The sequence below is a fragment of the Apium graveolens genome, chromosome 3 (assembly GCF_009905375.1).
Source record: "Apium graveolens cultivar Ventura chromosome 3, ASM990537v1, whole genome shotgun sequence".
In the NCBI taxonomy this organism is placed as follows: domain Eukaryota; kingdom Viridiplantae; phylum Streptophyta; class Magnoliopsida; order Apiales; family Apiaceae; genus Apium; species Apium graveolens.
The window spans coordinates 152,830,078-152,847,202 of NC_133649.1; the positions used below are offsets into that span (position 1 = coordinate 152,830,078).

The 17,125-nt window shown below is 33.3% G+C and overlaps 1 non-coding gene across 1 annotated transcript; it reads right to left on the reverse strand.

The window, feature by feature from the left end:
• Positions 1-16,654: 16,654 nt before the first annotated feature.
• LOC141716256 (small nucleolar RNA R71) lies at positions 16,655-16,761 on the reverse strand. The gene has a single exon (XR_012572973.1). It is a non-coding gene; the product is annotated as a small nucleolar RNA R71 (small nucleolar RNA).
• Between the last annotated feature and the right edge of the window lie 364 nt (positions 16,762-17,125).

The following is a 17,125-nucleotide window of genomic DNA, read 5'->3' on the forward strand; positions in this document are numbered from 1 at the left end:
ATACTAATTTCCCGTAAATATAAATAGCCTTTTACCGTATTTTATTTCGTTTCAAAATCATTTGCAGACAGATAATTATATAATTTTACAGAGAAAAATCATATATTCATAAACCTTTCTGAGAATCAAACCACAAATTCAAGGTGTTAGTGAAATCCGTTTGAAAAGTTGGAGTAACCAATTTGAAGGTCTCAAGGAGTACTATCAGATTCCAGGACCTGTTTTACTGCAGAATCAAAGGTTGATTTTATATAAATTTAATTATTTTTGAATTATTTTATGAAAAATATGAATATTTGTTCGGATGATTGTTTGTATGATTTGATGATTGCATGTGGTAGAGCTTGTTTTCATGATGATTTTGATATATTATACGTCTGATTTGGAGTTCAATAACATGCTCAAAAGTAGGTTTAATTTTCGAATCTCAAAATTAGGGTTTATAGCCCGTATGAATGTTTTCAATTGAAATTTGGGGGTTTTTGATTCAAGGGTTATTAGCTGTTAATTTATAGTGGGTTTTGTTCCTTATGAAATTTGCAATCGATTGGTATATAGCTCGTTAACAGAGGATTAATGGATCGAAGGGAGTTGTGTTTTGAAAGTTTTCGATGTTCGCCGGAAACCGTATTAATTTCTGAAAATTCTAAAAAATGTTTATAAAATTCCTGTTTATAAAATGTTTATAAATAATATTTCCTATTTATTTTTATTATAAAAATTCATTTTTAATTTCTGGAAATTCTAAAAATTAGTATTTTAATTCCGAAAATTATTTTTAATTCAAAAATAAATCTGAATTAATTAGTTAATTAATTTCAGTTGATTTTTAATTGATTAATTGGTCAATAATTCAAAAAGTAATTGATTAATTGATTTAATTAATTATTAATTGATTTTAATTAAATATTTAATTAGATTTAATTATTTAAAAATGATTTAAAAATTCCAAAAAATAGTTTCGAGCTTTAAAATATTATTCTAAATTATTTCCAAGGCTCGATAATTATTACAAAATTGTTTCGGAGCCAGAATTGGCCAACCGAACCCTGTTTATTAACCCGAATTTGATCCAAGCGACCCGTATTAATTCTGAAATATACTTTAAAAATCATTTTAAATACCTGAAAGCATATTTATGACCCGAGACTTCTTTATAAATGATATGTCATTGATTACGTGATGTATTATGTGTTATACGTGACTTGTTGATTGACTATCGGTCTATTTATTCGGTGTTTACTTGGTTATTGCATAACTTTCAATCCGTTAATCGGATTTGGGTGAAACGAAGGGTAGATAGAAGTATGTGTTGAATAGAATTCTGTGAGTTGATGATTGATAGATGTTTATCATATGTGAGCAGAAGAGGCAAGACTTAGGAAAGGGAAACAGGTAGTTGAAAAGTAAGACGATTGTGATTGGAAGCGAGTGCAGGATAGTAAGCTAATACCAGGAAAGTGTTCTGAACTTTCTCGAGATATTGTAGTACTTGATAGTCTTGTTGACATTGCAAGTGCTTTGAAGCACAGAAACCTAAACCCTGATTTCAGTTATTGTTCTTGAGCCATGAACCATATTTTTTCTAAGCCATTGATTATTGTATACCCAAACACGAACCACAAATCTACGATACTACTCCACAAATACATACAAACTAAATACCAGACACTGAGCTGAATTATTATATACTCAACCCATGGTATCTTATGCTTTTAAAGACCAAATTCTTGAAACCCTGAAACATTGATTCCTTTGTTATCCAATTCTTTCATTACCCAACATCCAAGTCTTGAAAGTACCTTGTTGATCCACACAAGGGTTGAAACCCTTTCATTGTTAAACACTCACTGTTGTTAATGATTCTGATTATTGTTTATTATTGTTTAATTTTGTTATTATATTAGAATTGGATTGTTTTTATAAAATTGTGGACCAGATTCGTGGTCAGGCCATATAATGGTCAAGTTAGGCCAATGTGTGCCTTGGATCCAGTAGTTAGAGCAATGTTGTGTGCTTTGCTCGGGGTTAGTGCGTGACTGATCAGCAGCCTAACCTTGGTTTTAAAATAAAAATATAGTATCCAATTCTAAATCATAATCCATTATTCACTTGATATCATAACCATATTCACTTGATGATCATTATTCTCAATTTTGTCATTGTGACTTGCTGAGCTAGTTAGCTCATTTGTGCGATGTTGTTTATACTCTTTCCAGTTAAGAAGGAACCAGTTGGTAGCAAGGATCCCCAGTCCAGTGCGAGAGCTAGGGATTAAGGCTGTTGAAGCTGAGCTAGTAGGCTTCTTTTGGAATAATGTAAATTTGTAAAAGTTTGTAATATGTTTAATACTCAGTTTGAGTTTGAATGGTTGGGATTTAATCGGTATGTATTATATTAGTGTGTTTGGCTTGTGTGCATACTTTAACCTGTTGCGATCCGTGGTAGTTGGTAAGTAGGGTCATTGCATATTATTATTATCTTTAGTATTGTTATAAGCAGGTTATAAATAAGGTATGTGTGTGGACCCCAAACTTCTGACCCGGGTTTGGAGGGGGCCACAACATAATCATCTTATGATTATACAACTCACATGAATATCATATATTCAAAACCTTACATATATAAGCATATTATATCAACATCAAATCATGGCGAATCACGTACATGCTCATATATCGAAAACAGTTAAACACATAAACGAATTAAAAACTTTTCGCAAGTAGCTCTGATGCCATTGAAGGGTTTTTAGCACATAAACGCAGCGAAAACGTAAATTTATCTTAAAACCCGAAACCCTCCGCAGGATCCATGCGAAAAATAATATTTAATTCGTAGTTCAGTGTGTTTACCTTAAGAAGCTTTACGTTAATGGAAATATGGAGGTCTTTAATAGCTATCCAAGAACGATGAACGGAGATCCTTAGCAGCTACTCCTCAAGTGTGAAGTACTCCACCGGTATCCACCAAGAAAATGATGTAATGAATGAGGAGGAGATGGAGAGAATTAGGGTTTTGTAAATCTTTTTGGTTTAGGCAAAAATAGGGTTTATAATAGTATATTTATAGGCAAAATTTTCAGTTGAAAATTTTCCCATAAAATATTATTATTATTAACCCTTTATTATTCTCACTAATAATTAAAACACCTTTTATTTATTAATCCTTTTTCTAAACTCTTTAGAAATAATTCTCTCACTTGATTTAATTTCCAAAAATTAAATTCTTAATTAATAATATTAAGAACCTTTTCTTAATTAATTTATAATCAATTAAATCTCATTTAATCAATTATTAAATTTGGAAATAAATAATTATCAGCCATTATTAATTAATTCCTCCACCATTAAATCATTCTCTTTTATGGTGTGACCCTGTAGGTTCAATATTAAGCCGGTAGTAGAAATAAATAATAATAAAACTATTTTATCATTATTTATATAAATTCTCTAATTCATTAAATATGATTAATTAATTAATCATATTTATTCTACATCATGAGGGATACTTCTCAGCATATCGCGACTATCCGGATAATACGAATTCACTGCTTAGAATACCAAGAACCTATTCAGTGAGTAGTTACCTTACAATTAATTCCTTCTACCCTGCAATGTCACGATTAAATACAAGGCATGGAACTTGTATCAAGCCTATCTTATTTAATCACTTGCTTTCCCATTCACTATGCTTAGTTCTATTTAATGTAAATTAGAAACTCCTTTCTAATTTCATTCACTCTGGCCAGAGATTCCTGAACTAACATAAGTGGATCAGCATTGAACATTCTCTTCCTACACTGGAAGGGGTAAATCCTTTATTGATCATACACTATCTTCGTGTATAAATTTCTATACCCAGTAGAGCCCTTATAATTGTCCCTTGAGACTAAGAACTAAACCAAAGCATAGTTCAGTGTACACAAGATGACTATGATGACCTCAAGTCTAAGGATACTTGTACAACTATCACTATGTGAACAACTGCTGACACGTGAGTGAACTCCATCAGTTGTTCAGCTGTGTGAGTCATGTTCAGTGAACTTATTCTATAATAAGCACCTACATACTAGCTATAGTATCACCACACAAATGTCTATGAGAACAGACATCCTTCATAATGAAGCAAGCATAGTATGTACCGATCTTTGCGGATTATTAATTACCAGTTAGTAATCCTACGACCAGGAACTATTTAAGTTTAGAGTTATCATCTTTTAGGTCTCATTATTATGATCTCATCACAATCCATAAAAAGCTTTACTCTAAACTGTGATATATCTTATTTAAATATTTAAATAGATAGAGCCCGCAATAAAAACAAAATAAGCCTTTTATTAATATCAATGAAATCAAAACATATTACATAAAAGTTATTCCTAAATCCTCATACATGATTGGACTTAGGATATATCTCTTTCACTAAACTCATTCCTTGTGGGGGCATAATGCTTGGAAAATTTTGAGAATCTCTTTATATTGGTTTTACTTACTTTTCTTAAGTCTTTCTCTCGTACAATCCTTACATAGTCGGGAATATATGAATTCCCCAGTTTTTATATACTTCTAGACACTCTTGAGTGTTAACAGTGCAATCAACATTATGAATAAACTTGCGATCTTATCGCAAAAAAACTGATCTGAACTGAAAAAAACAATTATATACATAACCATTGGTTCGAGAGTACAACAACTAAATGCATAGAAGAGAATTACATCATCAGATATGATCTACCCCAAAAGTACTACTTCTGGAAATCATCTAGTGAATCTAGACTAATCATTCATAACTAGGCTAATCCTCCAAAAGTGGTGCCGAATGAAAATCCTTATCTGATCTCTTTAACTCTGTACACTACTGTGCTGAATGAAAATGCTTGTCTGATCTCCTTGACTCTGCACACTTCTGTGGATCAAGGAATGCGGGCATGAACAAAATCCTTAACCTGTTCCATCAAAGAGGTGATGGGGTTTAGGATAGTCTCAAGTAGAGTTGGGTCGATATGACCTTCAAGATGGCCTCTATCTGTAATTCGGGCGGTAGCCTCAATCCTGTCCATGCTATAATCTAAGCCTGACGGAAGTACCCCGCCCTCACTCCTTGGTGCAGTAAGTCAATCCAACAGATCACTTCTAACATTATAGGCCTCAGACAGGCCACCCAAAGTCATATGATAATAGGCAATAAGAGAACCCTGAATGGTTGGATTTAGAAGTCCATGGGGTACAGGTGGTGCAGACCCGGGAGATTCAACTGGATAACCGAGCATAATATCAGGTGACGACGGTGTAGGAGATAAAGGAGGCATTTCCTCGGTAGGTGTTGGGCTCTGTACAGGGGAGGGAATAGGAACTGGTGGAACCTTATGGATGTCTACGGGAACCTCCTGGAGAGGGTCTGATACTGGAATAATTGGTGTCATGGAAGGCCCCACTCTATCTGCCCTCACTATCCGTTGTGCCCCATTCTCAATATGAATCTCATTTGGTCCCTCGTTAGAGTACTCTGTAATATCCGGGATATATCGTGTAATTATTTTTAATCAATAAATAAATATGTTGTGATTATTATGTGAATTTTGGTGAATTATCTGTTTATTGGTATTTGTGTTTGGATGTTAAATGTGATAAAATTTGAGTATTTTAATTTTTATATGTTCAAAATAAAGTATAGATAATTTTGATATTTTTATATTAATTTTTATGTTGTTATATGATTTTATAAAGGATTTATGGATTTAATAAATTATTTTCTGAGTATTTATAAATTATTTTGTATAGAAGGTTTCGACCGACTTCAATCATTTTTACGTTTTTACAACCCGGAAGTATCGGAAAAACTCTTTTCTAACCTATTTTGATTATTTCGAGCATTTTCCGTGTTTTAACTTTTTCGATCCGAAGTACGGTTTTACCCGTGCGGGTCCCGGCGCAAAATTTCGATACAATATTCGTTTCGGTAAATCGATAAAACCCGTATTTTCGAGAAACGGGATATTTTTTATTAAACTATTATATTATCTTCTCGTAATTTGTGTAACCAAAGCGCTGAGACCAAGACTGTATTTACAAAAAGCTTGGTTTTGATAATCATCCTAAAACCGATAATGAATTTGATCAGTATTATTAATACTTAATGATTAAGTATTCTATTTTTATATCCAATATGATCCAACGAGGTACCAATATTCCGTAAATATAAATAGCCAATACAGTATCTTATTTTGTACAGATAATCATAAACAAACAGTAGAATTAGATAATTATCCAGAGAAAATAGTATTATTCGCCGCATTCGTCATAATCGAACAAGGATTTGAAGGCGTTATCGGACTCCGATTTTGGCGTGCAAGTAGTCGAATCGAAGCTCTTGACGAGTACAATCAAGTTCTACAATCTATACAAGTGAAAAACATCAAGTAATTCTCTATGTATTTTATTAAATTCGAATTTAATTGGTTTAAATTAGGGATTTTTGATTTTGATGATGTTTATGTGATTTGATGATTGCATGTTGTAGAGAATTCATTTCTAGTCAATTTGGTATATTGTATGTTGATTTTTGAGCTCCATAGCATAGAGAAATCTGTGTTTGATTTTCGAAATTAGAAATTAGGGTTTGAATGTTCTTAATTGAATTTGGGATTTGAATTTCTATTAATTGTTTGATGAAGTTAATGGTTCTAATAGATTGTAGAGGATTCCAGATTCATTTTTCCATATTAATCATACGAGTTGGTGTCTATCTCTGTCGAATCGAAGTTCACCGGAGTTTGACCGGTTTTGTTTTGTTCTTGGCCGGAAATCGAGAGTCTATGCCTGATTAGTATGTTGGATTGTTAGTATGCTGTTCTGGGAAGAATTGAAATGGTTCTAGCAACAGAAATCAGGTCAGACAATCCATGTTGGCCTCGATTAAGGCTGATCGGTGATAAACCGTCTCGCCGGAAACTGGGAAGGGCGGCCGGATCTTCAGACCCGGTTGTGTTCTTCACAACCCGGGATTTGACCCAGCTTTGATCCATAACAACCCAGTTTCATTTTCTGAATTATGTTTCTGTGATTTATTTTCAGAAAATAAATTAAAAATTTATTTTATATTCCATAAATTTATTTTTAATTCAAAATAATTTGGTTAATTATTTTTAAATAATTAACTCAATTATTTTAAATTCAGAAAATTATTTTCTTTATTATTTCCAAAAATTCAAAATTTGATTTAATTATTTATAATTTATTGTAATTAATTATTTATTGATTTAATTAATTGATTAATTCATTTTATCAATTAATTTTATATGTAAATGGTTAAATAAAATTTAATTATTTATAATTAAGCCAAATAATGAATTAAAAATCATTTTTAGCTTTTAAAAATTATATAAAGGTATATAAAATTTAATTAATATTATTATTAATTGAATTATTCTTATTTTATTTGTAATAAATAGACCATTTATCTGTTTAATACGAAACGAACGCGTATAGACTCAGAAAAATATTCTGCTTGTACTAAAAATACTTTTGAGACATAAAATCTTTCGTATCGAAAGGTCGCTTGATTTTGTAAACAATTCTGAGTCGCACAAATATCCAAGAGTTGCGTTTTGACTCGATTTCAGTTCTAAACATACAGAGTCAAATGTTATGACAAATCGAGTCATATGATATATGAGTTATGTGATACGTAGAATAAGTGTCTACATGTTATATGAATTATATGCTGATAAATGAGTCAGAAGACTGGTTTAATCGTATCTTCTAATTTGTAATTCGGATTCAGACGAGATTAGAAGCTTATATTGTCTGTTTTAATATTTTGTAATAAAATGATTGAGACGGAAATATGAGTACATGCCAGTGGATGTGCATGATGTGATTATATGTGTGAGATGCCTATTTGTTCATCATTTGATTATTTTAGTCATAACTTGTAATCCATAAATCGGATTTGGGTGAAACGAAGGGTAGATAAAAGTTTATGACGTCTATGTGAGGATTAGAGTAATATGAGATTGAGTATTGATACATAATTATGATGCCTAGCAGAGTAAGCGAGACATAGAAAAAGGAAGTAAGTGATCAGAAAATAGAACCGATGCGTAGAAAAGGAAGCAAGTGATCAGTGAATAGAAGCGAGAAATAGAAAAGGTAGACAAGTGGTGGTTGAATAAAATTGTTAGACAAGTGCAAGTGAAATTGGAAATCATTTGTGATAAGGCAAGTACTTTTAACCTTTCTCGAGATATATTTCAAGTATTTCTGAACTTTCTCGTAACATGTTGCTAGTATACAAAATAATTCTGTTTTATACAGCAAGTGTTTCAAAACATTCAACTTTGAACCCTAATCACATCAATTGATCTTTGAGATGTAAGCCTTATTCTTTGTAAACCATCGATTATTGATTTCCTAGAGATTAAACCATACAAATATGATGCCACCCCACAAATACATATACACCATATACCAAACACTGAAACAGAATTACTTGAACATACAGAAATTTATATACCCTATAATACCTTATGACATCAAAGATCCACACCTTGTATAATCATTGAACCATTGTTCATCTTATACCTGATTCTTCAACTGGCTTGAAGCCATTCTTTATATATACCTTGATAAACCCTGGTGATACTCATGAATTGCTTTATATTCTGAGATAAATGTTTTATCAATGTTAATCATGATTCTGTTCTATTGAGTTACGATGTTTATCATATTGAATTGTTTTAGAATTGGAAAGTTTTCTTTATATGACCAGATTCGTGGTCAGACCAGATTCGTGGTCGAATTAGGCCAATGTGTGCCTTGGATCCAGTTTATAGAGCAGAGCCATGTGCCTTGCTCGGGGTTAGTGCGTGACTGCACAGCAGCATAACCTTGGTTTTAAAATTTAAAATGAATATCCAATTCTAATGGTTGTTTAACAAGAAACTTGATTCCCCTGAATCATTTCATTTGATCACTGTTTAACCTCAATTATTGCTATCATGACTTGCTGAGCTAGTTAGCTCACTCTTGCTAATCTTTTATATGATTTTATAGTTAAAAAGGAAGTTGTTGGTAGCGAGGATTCCCAGTCCAGTGTGTGAGCTAGGATTCCAGGTTGAGTTGGATCGAGCTAGTAGGAGCTTTATATTTTAGTTGAGTAATGCGAGATTGTAAGAATAGTTTCACTATAAGTTGTAAGTTAAACTATTTGGGATTTGGTACGATGTAATAAAAGTTAAGGTTGTGGCTTATTTTCATACTTTAACCTATTGCGATCCGTGGTTGTGTAAAGCAGGGTCATTGCTTCTAATATTTTATATACAGGTTTATATATTATATGTGGGTTATGAACCCCAAAATTCTGACCCGGGTTTGGAGGGCGTCACATACTCCATCGGATCCACTATATGATCTCGAATATGTAATAAAACATCATCATGGTGTTTCTCCCCAACCTCAAGGTTCAGTGCTCCGCTACCGTATATGATAACAAACTATGTTACTATCATGATATTTATAAGGGTTCCCGTAAGGGTTTTAACCGTCAGTACTATGTTAGGTAGTCCAACTATGAACTTGGCAAGAGTTCTTATTATCTTAGTGAACTTATTAGTATAACGTCGCATCATCTCTAAGGTTTACAATGCTTAGTTCTGATACCATTTCTGTAACCACCCCAAATCCGGGGTCGGGGATCCGTGTTATCACGATCTTTATTTCCATGCATAACACTTTACTTTAATTAAATAAACAAGTACATACTGTGACCCCAATGTAATACTCACTCCACAACACATTATAGTCTCAAAGATGAAATTCGAAAATAGTACAAATCATATAATTCACAAATCATAAGTTATTACACCTAAAAAGGGTTTCTGAATAAATTCCCATGTTTTTTACCATTAAAGTTGAAAGCCTAGCCTATTGGTACATAAATTCATAGATATACATAAATCTGGTACATAGATATACACAAATATCTATGTACCAGATTCACAGATATACATAAATTACACCTCAAAATTCATAGATATACATGAATCTGGTACATCAAAGTTGAAAGCCTAGCCTATTGGTAGCTCCTACCTCGGCCATAGCGGCATCAACGCCTACATCAAGCTGCGGAATATTTCCAATCTGTTTGTGAATTGAGAGCTTGATCATGTTCATCTCGCCTAGTTGTTGTTGTGTGATGAAAAATGAAGCAAGGGTGAGCAAAACAACTCACCAAAATAACATGTATACTAAGATTAAAATATATGAGAATACTCATAGTATTTATGAAAGTCTTGGTCAAGCAAAAATGAACCAAGTTTATATCTTAACGCAACGAAGTCGCAAAATACTCAATATATATACTTTCAAAATATGTATATATAGTTTGTTCGCTAGTGCAAAGTATTTTTATTGATAATTTTCTGAAAATCTTTTTATGCATATGATAATCATTTACTAGATATAAGTTTAAAAGATGAAGTTACAAAATACTCCAATATACTTATATCTTTCCTGAATACTACTTGAACTACCACTGTTCAGAGTATAATTAGTTCCTAAAGTTCTTCACATAGACGAAGATATAAAATAAGACTTGTATAGAATCAATCTTTGAAATATCATTTAAAACAAATGAAATTACGAGATACTTCATTATGTCCATATATATATATGTGTGTGCATATATATATATATATATATATATATATATATCTTTCATACACTCCTTGAAAACCTCTGTTATGAAAAGTATAAACAGAGTTGTATTACCCAATAATTTTGAGAGGAGGAAAACCTTGGCATAAATCACAATACCTTGTTGATCAGGTAAAGATATTAATCATGTTACTTCTCTACTAGTAAATGGATGAATTCTCCTTTGGTCATCACCCTGGCCACATTAGGACCTTATGCTGGACCGTCACCCGGCCTCTTACGCATTGATGGACTGCCCCTGAGCCCATTTAACTTATGTCGACGCATTTTGATCGGGCTTACTTCCCGAACGCTGGGCAAGTAATCAAAGACACTATTATCAAATCAGCAACTCTGTTACGAATATAAAAATATATCACAGAGCCGAATCCCTGAAATTTCTGAGCGAGTATTTAAGTCCCCTTCAAAAGGAGGATCTTAAATTTGAAAACGGGTTTTGGGATCCGCTCTAACTTTTAAAATCATTTTGAAGACTCAAAAACATTTTTGAAAATATTTGAAGTAAGGATGATTAATAAAATAAATCAGTTCCAAAATATTATAAAAATATCTAAATATTATTCTTTTAATAATATTCCAATAAAGAATAGATTTTATAAAAATAAATGAAGTAAAAGTTTTGAAACTAATACTTGAAATGAATATTAATTGACAAAAGATAAGTAAAATCTTTATCTGGATAATCGAAAATAATGTTTGATTATTATTCAAAACATCGAATAAACCTTATTTGATTAATAGTTATAGAAAACTATATATATAATATACTCAGAAATCCCAGTTTAGAAAAATGTTCAACTTTGGGTCCCCTATACTAAGGGTATACGCAATTTTTGCCTCTCTCTATCATAGGTATTATGCAGTGTATAAGCAATTGTATTGATAATGAAATATCAAGATTTTAAAACATTCATGCATATATATATCATGCTTTGAAAAACATACATGCATATATATATATATATATATATCACAAGATTTTACTAACAATATTCATGCAATTATCGCAAGATAACGCGCATATATAATACGTCACAATAACAGTAATACGGTTAGAAAACTTGCATGAGCGTTCCTGAGTAGACTTAAGCTTAGAGTGGGTTTGGTAACCTATGAACAACAACATAAGCCGGAATGAATCCTCGGTCACTTAAGAAACTAAACTTTACTCATGCATACCCTAACGCTCGCTTCTACGCTTGAGGATTCATATAAGTCGCTCGCGTACCCTCGGCTCCACCATTTTTGTAAAATTAACCGTTAAACGTTTTAAGGCGACTCTTTCGCGAGGACTTTAGAAACTATCTAATCAATTTTACATAATTGTTTCATGTTCTATTAGTCTTTTAATGGCCTTAAACATGGTCTCAAAGTTACTCGAGGGATAAGGGTTCGTTCGCTAAACGTCGTTACTTAAAACAATTATTTCTCCTGAACCGTAAATCGGATCAAAACAAGCCACATATCAAAACAAAGCTTAAATTATAAACTATCTTATCATGGAAGTGGTGAGGTTATAACAGTGGGTGTTCTTTACCGAAAGTTAATCACAAAATAGTTTAAAGAAAATCGGGCATTACGACGGCTATAACCTAACGATTTACAAATTTTCAACCTCACTAAACAACCATTCAACCATCCAACAAAACCAATAAACCCATTCATCCACCAATATCATACCATAACCTAATCCACCAATTTTCAAAGTCAAAACATTCAAGACTCATAACTTTTAATACTAATCATAATCAGACGATCAATTCATGCTAATAATCAAAACAACTCCTCCAAAGTACACCATTTAACACATCATCCAATTACAATCTAATATCATAAAAGTTTATGACTTAAACTAAAGGTTGGAAGCTTTGTTATACCTTCTTGGATCCTAGTAACACAATACAAGGGCTTGGAATGCTTAGGAGAACCTTGATCTTTGCTTATACAACCTTAAACTTCCAAATAAAATCAAGAAATCAAAATTAGTTCTTAAAAGTTACTATTCATCATCTTTTGGGATGAATTATAGAAAAATCTAGGAATATAATTAGAAGCTCAAAATCCTATGGAGTATGTATCTAACCATCAAGAAGCTAGGATAATTACCTTGATAAATAACAAGGAGTGGAGCTTGGACTTCATTTTTGCTAAAAAGAAGCCGAGAGCTTTGCTTGAAGAAATGGGGGAGGTAAACGCTTCTTGTTCTTACTTTATTAATTATGTGGTGATTTGGCCTTGGTTAACCTTGACCTTGGTTTAATCAAGGTTAAATTACTTGGCCGCAAATGATCCTTGCAAAATATCTACTTAACTCGCTTACATCATCATGCTTACTTCATTCCCTTGCCACTTGTCATTATGTAGTGGTTTGATGATGTCACCTTATTTCTAGTCCACTTGTTTAATTCCCTTGCTTCTTGTACAAGCTTGAATCTTTGTCGCTTATTTGTTTTACGGTTCGCTTAACTCTCGTTCTCGTTGATCGTTTGAGGGATCATATCCACGATCTTATTACTTGGGCTTTCCTGAACCTTTCTTAATATCTTATATTCCTTTAATAATCCTCTTTTATAATCCTTGAATTGAATTCTTTTTAATCATGTTACCTTATACTTAATTCTTCGGCATCTGGTGGATTTTCTGGAAAAATCAAAGTGTTCGAATTCGAATTCTGACGACCTTTACATACACTTATTTACTTTATAAAATACTAATACGATCTCAGAATTTCCATAACAGTACTCCTATATATTATGGTCTGGCAATTTTCCTTAATCAGCACAATCAGCAAAAAGTTACTATTTATCAGGGTTTCAAAAAATTTCAAAAATTGGGTTATTACAATCCCTCCATCTGCACCAATGAAGTGGTTTGCCATGGCATTGACGCCTCCATTAGCATCCGGGAAGGTGGGTTGGATGTCCGCATGAATCCATTTTCCCTCCAACATCCTAATCATGTCCATTGATTGACTAGCTTTATCCTGCATGGTTAGTTCATTTAAAGAAAAATTATCATTATATATTTTAGAACTAATAGAGTTTACCTCACTACTTGAGTCTTAGCCATTGTAATCGGTTTCACATGATTCTTCAAGTCCAACAAGAGCTAAGTTAAGCATCTCTTCACTTAACTTGTCAGAATCTGAATCTTCATCAACACTCCAAGTCAGAAGTGCCTTAGATTTTGTCTTGTCTCTGAAATCAGCTTGTTGTTTAGGCTGCTTTGACTTGTTTTTCAGCTTGTAACAATCTCTTTTGAAGTGCCATTTCTTGCCGTATTCATAACCTATGTTTACCTTTGAATCTTTCTTTACACCAAAAGCTTTTCCCTTATCTCTCTTCATTATGTTCTTCTTTTCAGTCAGCTTCTTGATTTTCCTGGATGTGAGAGCCACTTATTCATCTGATTATGAGTCCTCATCTGATTTCAGCTTGCTAACTGAAGAGTGCAGAGCTAAATTCTTCATTTTCTCAGTTGGTAGCTGTTGAGTGGCATTTATGACACTTTATAACGCTCCATTAAGCTTTGAATTGGTGTTTTTGTGCTCAAGTTATTGCTGTTTTAACAAGTTTTCGATTGTTTTTGTATTTCAGGCATTAATTCAGAATTCAGGTGAATTAGCATTGATTTGATGCTAATATGGTGTTAGGATGGTGTCCAAGGAATAAATGATCGTGAATACCAACTCATTGCAGCAAGAAAAGAAGAAAAGAAGTTTTTTATAGAAGGCTGGCGCACCCGCGATGTCATAGCGCGCGCCCGCGCCCGAGGAACAGAGACACAGCACGCCCGCGCTGGTCAAGCACGCGCCCGCGCCAGGTCGTAAATTCAAAATCCTGATTCTTGTAGGCTTTTAATTGGATGGACTTCTACTATGCATGGGCTTTTATATATAGATAAATAAAGGTCATTTTTCAAGGAGAGACGTACCAAAGCTAAGGAGAAGGCGTAAGAAGACCGTATAGCACAATCCGACGAAGGCTAAGAAGATCTAGTTTTATACTTGTGATTTTTTGTTCTAAGTTGTAACTTTGGATGCTAGTTTTCTTATTCGTGAACCTATACTCTTGTTTTGTACTAGGTTTATTATTTATTTAGTATAAAGACTACGTTTGTTAAACCATGCTTTCATCGAAACCCACGTTGATGATGAGTCCAAATATGGGCTAATCGTTATCGTGGGGTTCTAGCGGATTTATTTATGGATTTCTTTAGTAAAATTATTTTGATGCCTTAGTGTGTGGTGATTGTATGATAACTTAGTATTGGTTGTGCTTATTCGTCTTCTGAGCGTCGCGAACTTATAAGATAGTGTGTTAATCTTTAATGAAGCGATAGTGAATTTAAGGATTTAGAACTTGCCATGCTAGCATAGGTTCATGTGTTATTATTATGCATGATTCATAGGTAATTTTAACCATCTTACTTGCCCTATGTAATCACGATAGATAACTTGTGCATTAAGCCATTATGTTGTCAAATTCTATAGACATATAGGGTCTCAATATAATTGGTGTCTATTCAGCTTCTATCTCTTTTGTGGATGTCTGGTAGTATGTTATTCATGCAACGAAAGTTGGCATTTAGCAGTTTCGTGTTATCTAATTAGTGTCATCACCACTACATGCTAAGGTTAAGAACAAAAAGGCTATTGAATGAAGTATTTAATGAATTTAGAATCCCATGTTTGTGTTATATATTATTCAACTCTCTTTAAACTTTTTGGTTAAAGTTCTCTAGTATAATTCTCAATAGTTAATCGTAGTATAATCAAAACTCAAATTGTTATTCGTCTTAGCATTGAATAATAGCCATATCATTGTTGCATAAGTTCATAAATCACAAAGTTAACCTAAACCAGTCTCTGTGGGAACGAACTAAAAATAATTCTATATTACTTGCGAACGCGTATACTTGCGTGAATTATGAGCGCGTGTTTAGCGACTAACAAGTTTTTGGCGCCGCTGTCGGGGATTCGGTGTTAACTTTTAGTTTATATGTTTGTCATCAGTGATCGTTAAAGTTCATTGACTCGGACATTGTTACTTACCACTCTTTTTCTTGTCGTGTTTCAAGTACTCTAGAGAGCGTGTATGCATACGCGTTCGCGGGCTCGTAAGAGAACTCTGGATCAAGCCGAGGAAAAAGCTGTAGTGATTCGAAGGGAAGTTTTTGAGTACGAAGAGAAAGTAGAAGAAGAAGAAGAAGAAGAAGAAGAAGAAGAAGAAGAAGAAGAAGAAGAAGAAGAAGAAGAAGAAGAAGAAGAAGAAGAAGAAGAAGAAGAAGAAGAAGAAGAAGAAGAAGAAGAAGAAGAAGAAGAAGAAGAAGAAGAAGAAGAAGAAGAAGAAGAAGAAGAAGAAGAAGAAGAAGAAGAAGAAGAAGAAGAAGAAGAAGAAGAAGAAGAAGAAGAAGAAGAAGAAGAAGAAGAAGAAGAAGAAGAAGAAGAAGAAGAAGAAGAAGAAGAAGAAGAAGAAGAAGAAGAAGAAGAAGAAGAAGAAGAAGAAGAAGAAGAAGAAGAAGAAAATCGAGGAACCAGTGTTAGTAGTGATGGGAGATCAAGCAGAAATTCATAAGGCTTTGATGGACTATTTTCAGCCTAAGATCAATGATATTTAGTCAAGCATTATCAGATCAGCCATCTCGGCTAACACTTTTGAGATCAAGTCAAGAACGATTCAGATGATACAGAATCATTTCAGTTTGGGGATTCTCCTACAGAAGACCCCAACATGCACATCAGGGATTTCATCGAGATCTGTGACACTTTCAAGTTTAATGGGGTGACTGAAGATGCTATCAAGTTGCGATTCTTCCCATTCTCTCTAAGGGATAAAGCAAAGTGTTGGTTACATTCTCTACCACCAGGTTCTATCACCAAATAGGAGGATCTTGCTCAAAAGTTTATCACTAAATTCTTTCCTATGGCGAAGACTACTGCAATCAGGAATGCTCTTACTCAGTTTGCACAGCAAACTAGAGAATCTCTGTGTGAGGCTTGGGATCGATATAAGGAGATGCTAAGAAAGTTCCCACAACATGGCATGCCTGATTGGATGATTATAAACTGTTTCTATAATGGTTTGGGCGCACAGTCTAGACCTATGCTCGATATAGCGTCTGGTGGAGCCTTATGGACCAAAAGCTATAATAAAGCTTATGAGTTGATTGAGCTAATGGCAGCTAATGAATACCAGAATCCTACATAAAGAATGTTGCAAGGCAAGGTAGCAGGAATTCTGGAAGTGGATACAGCTACTGCTATAGCTGCTCAACTTCAAGCTTTGACGATGAAAGTGGACTCTTTGGCTAATTATGGAGTTAATCAAATCACTAGTGTTTGTGAACTTTGTGCGGGGGAACATGAAACTAAGCAGTGTGCTATTTCTAGCGAATTAGCTCAATTTGTA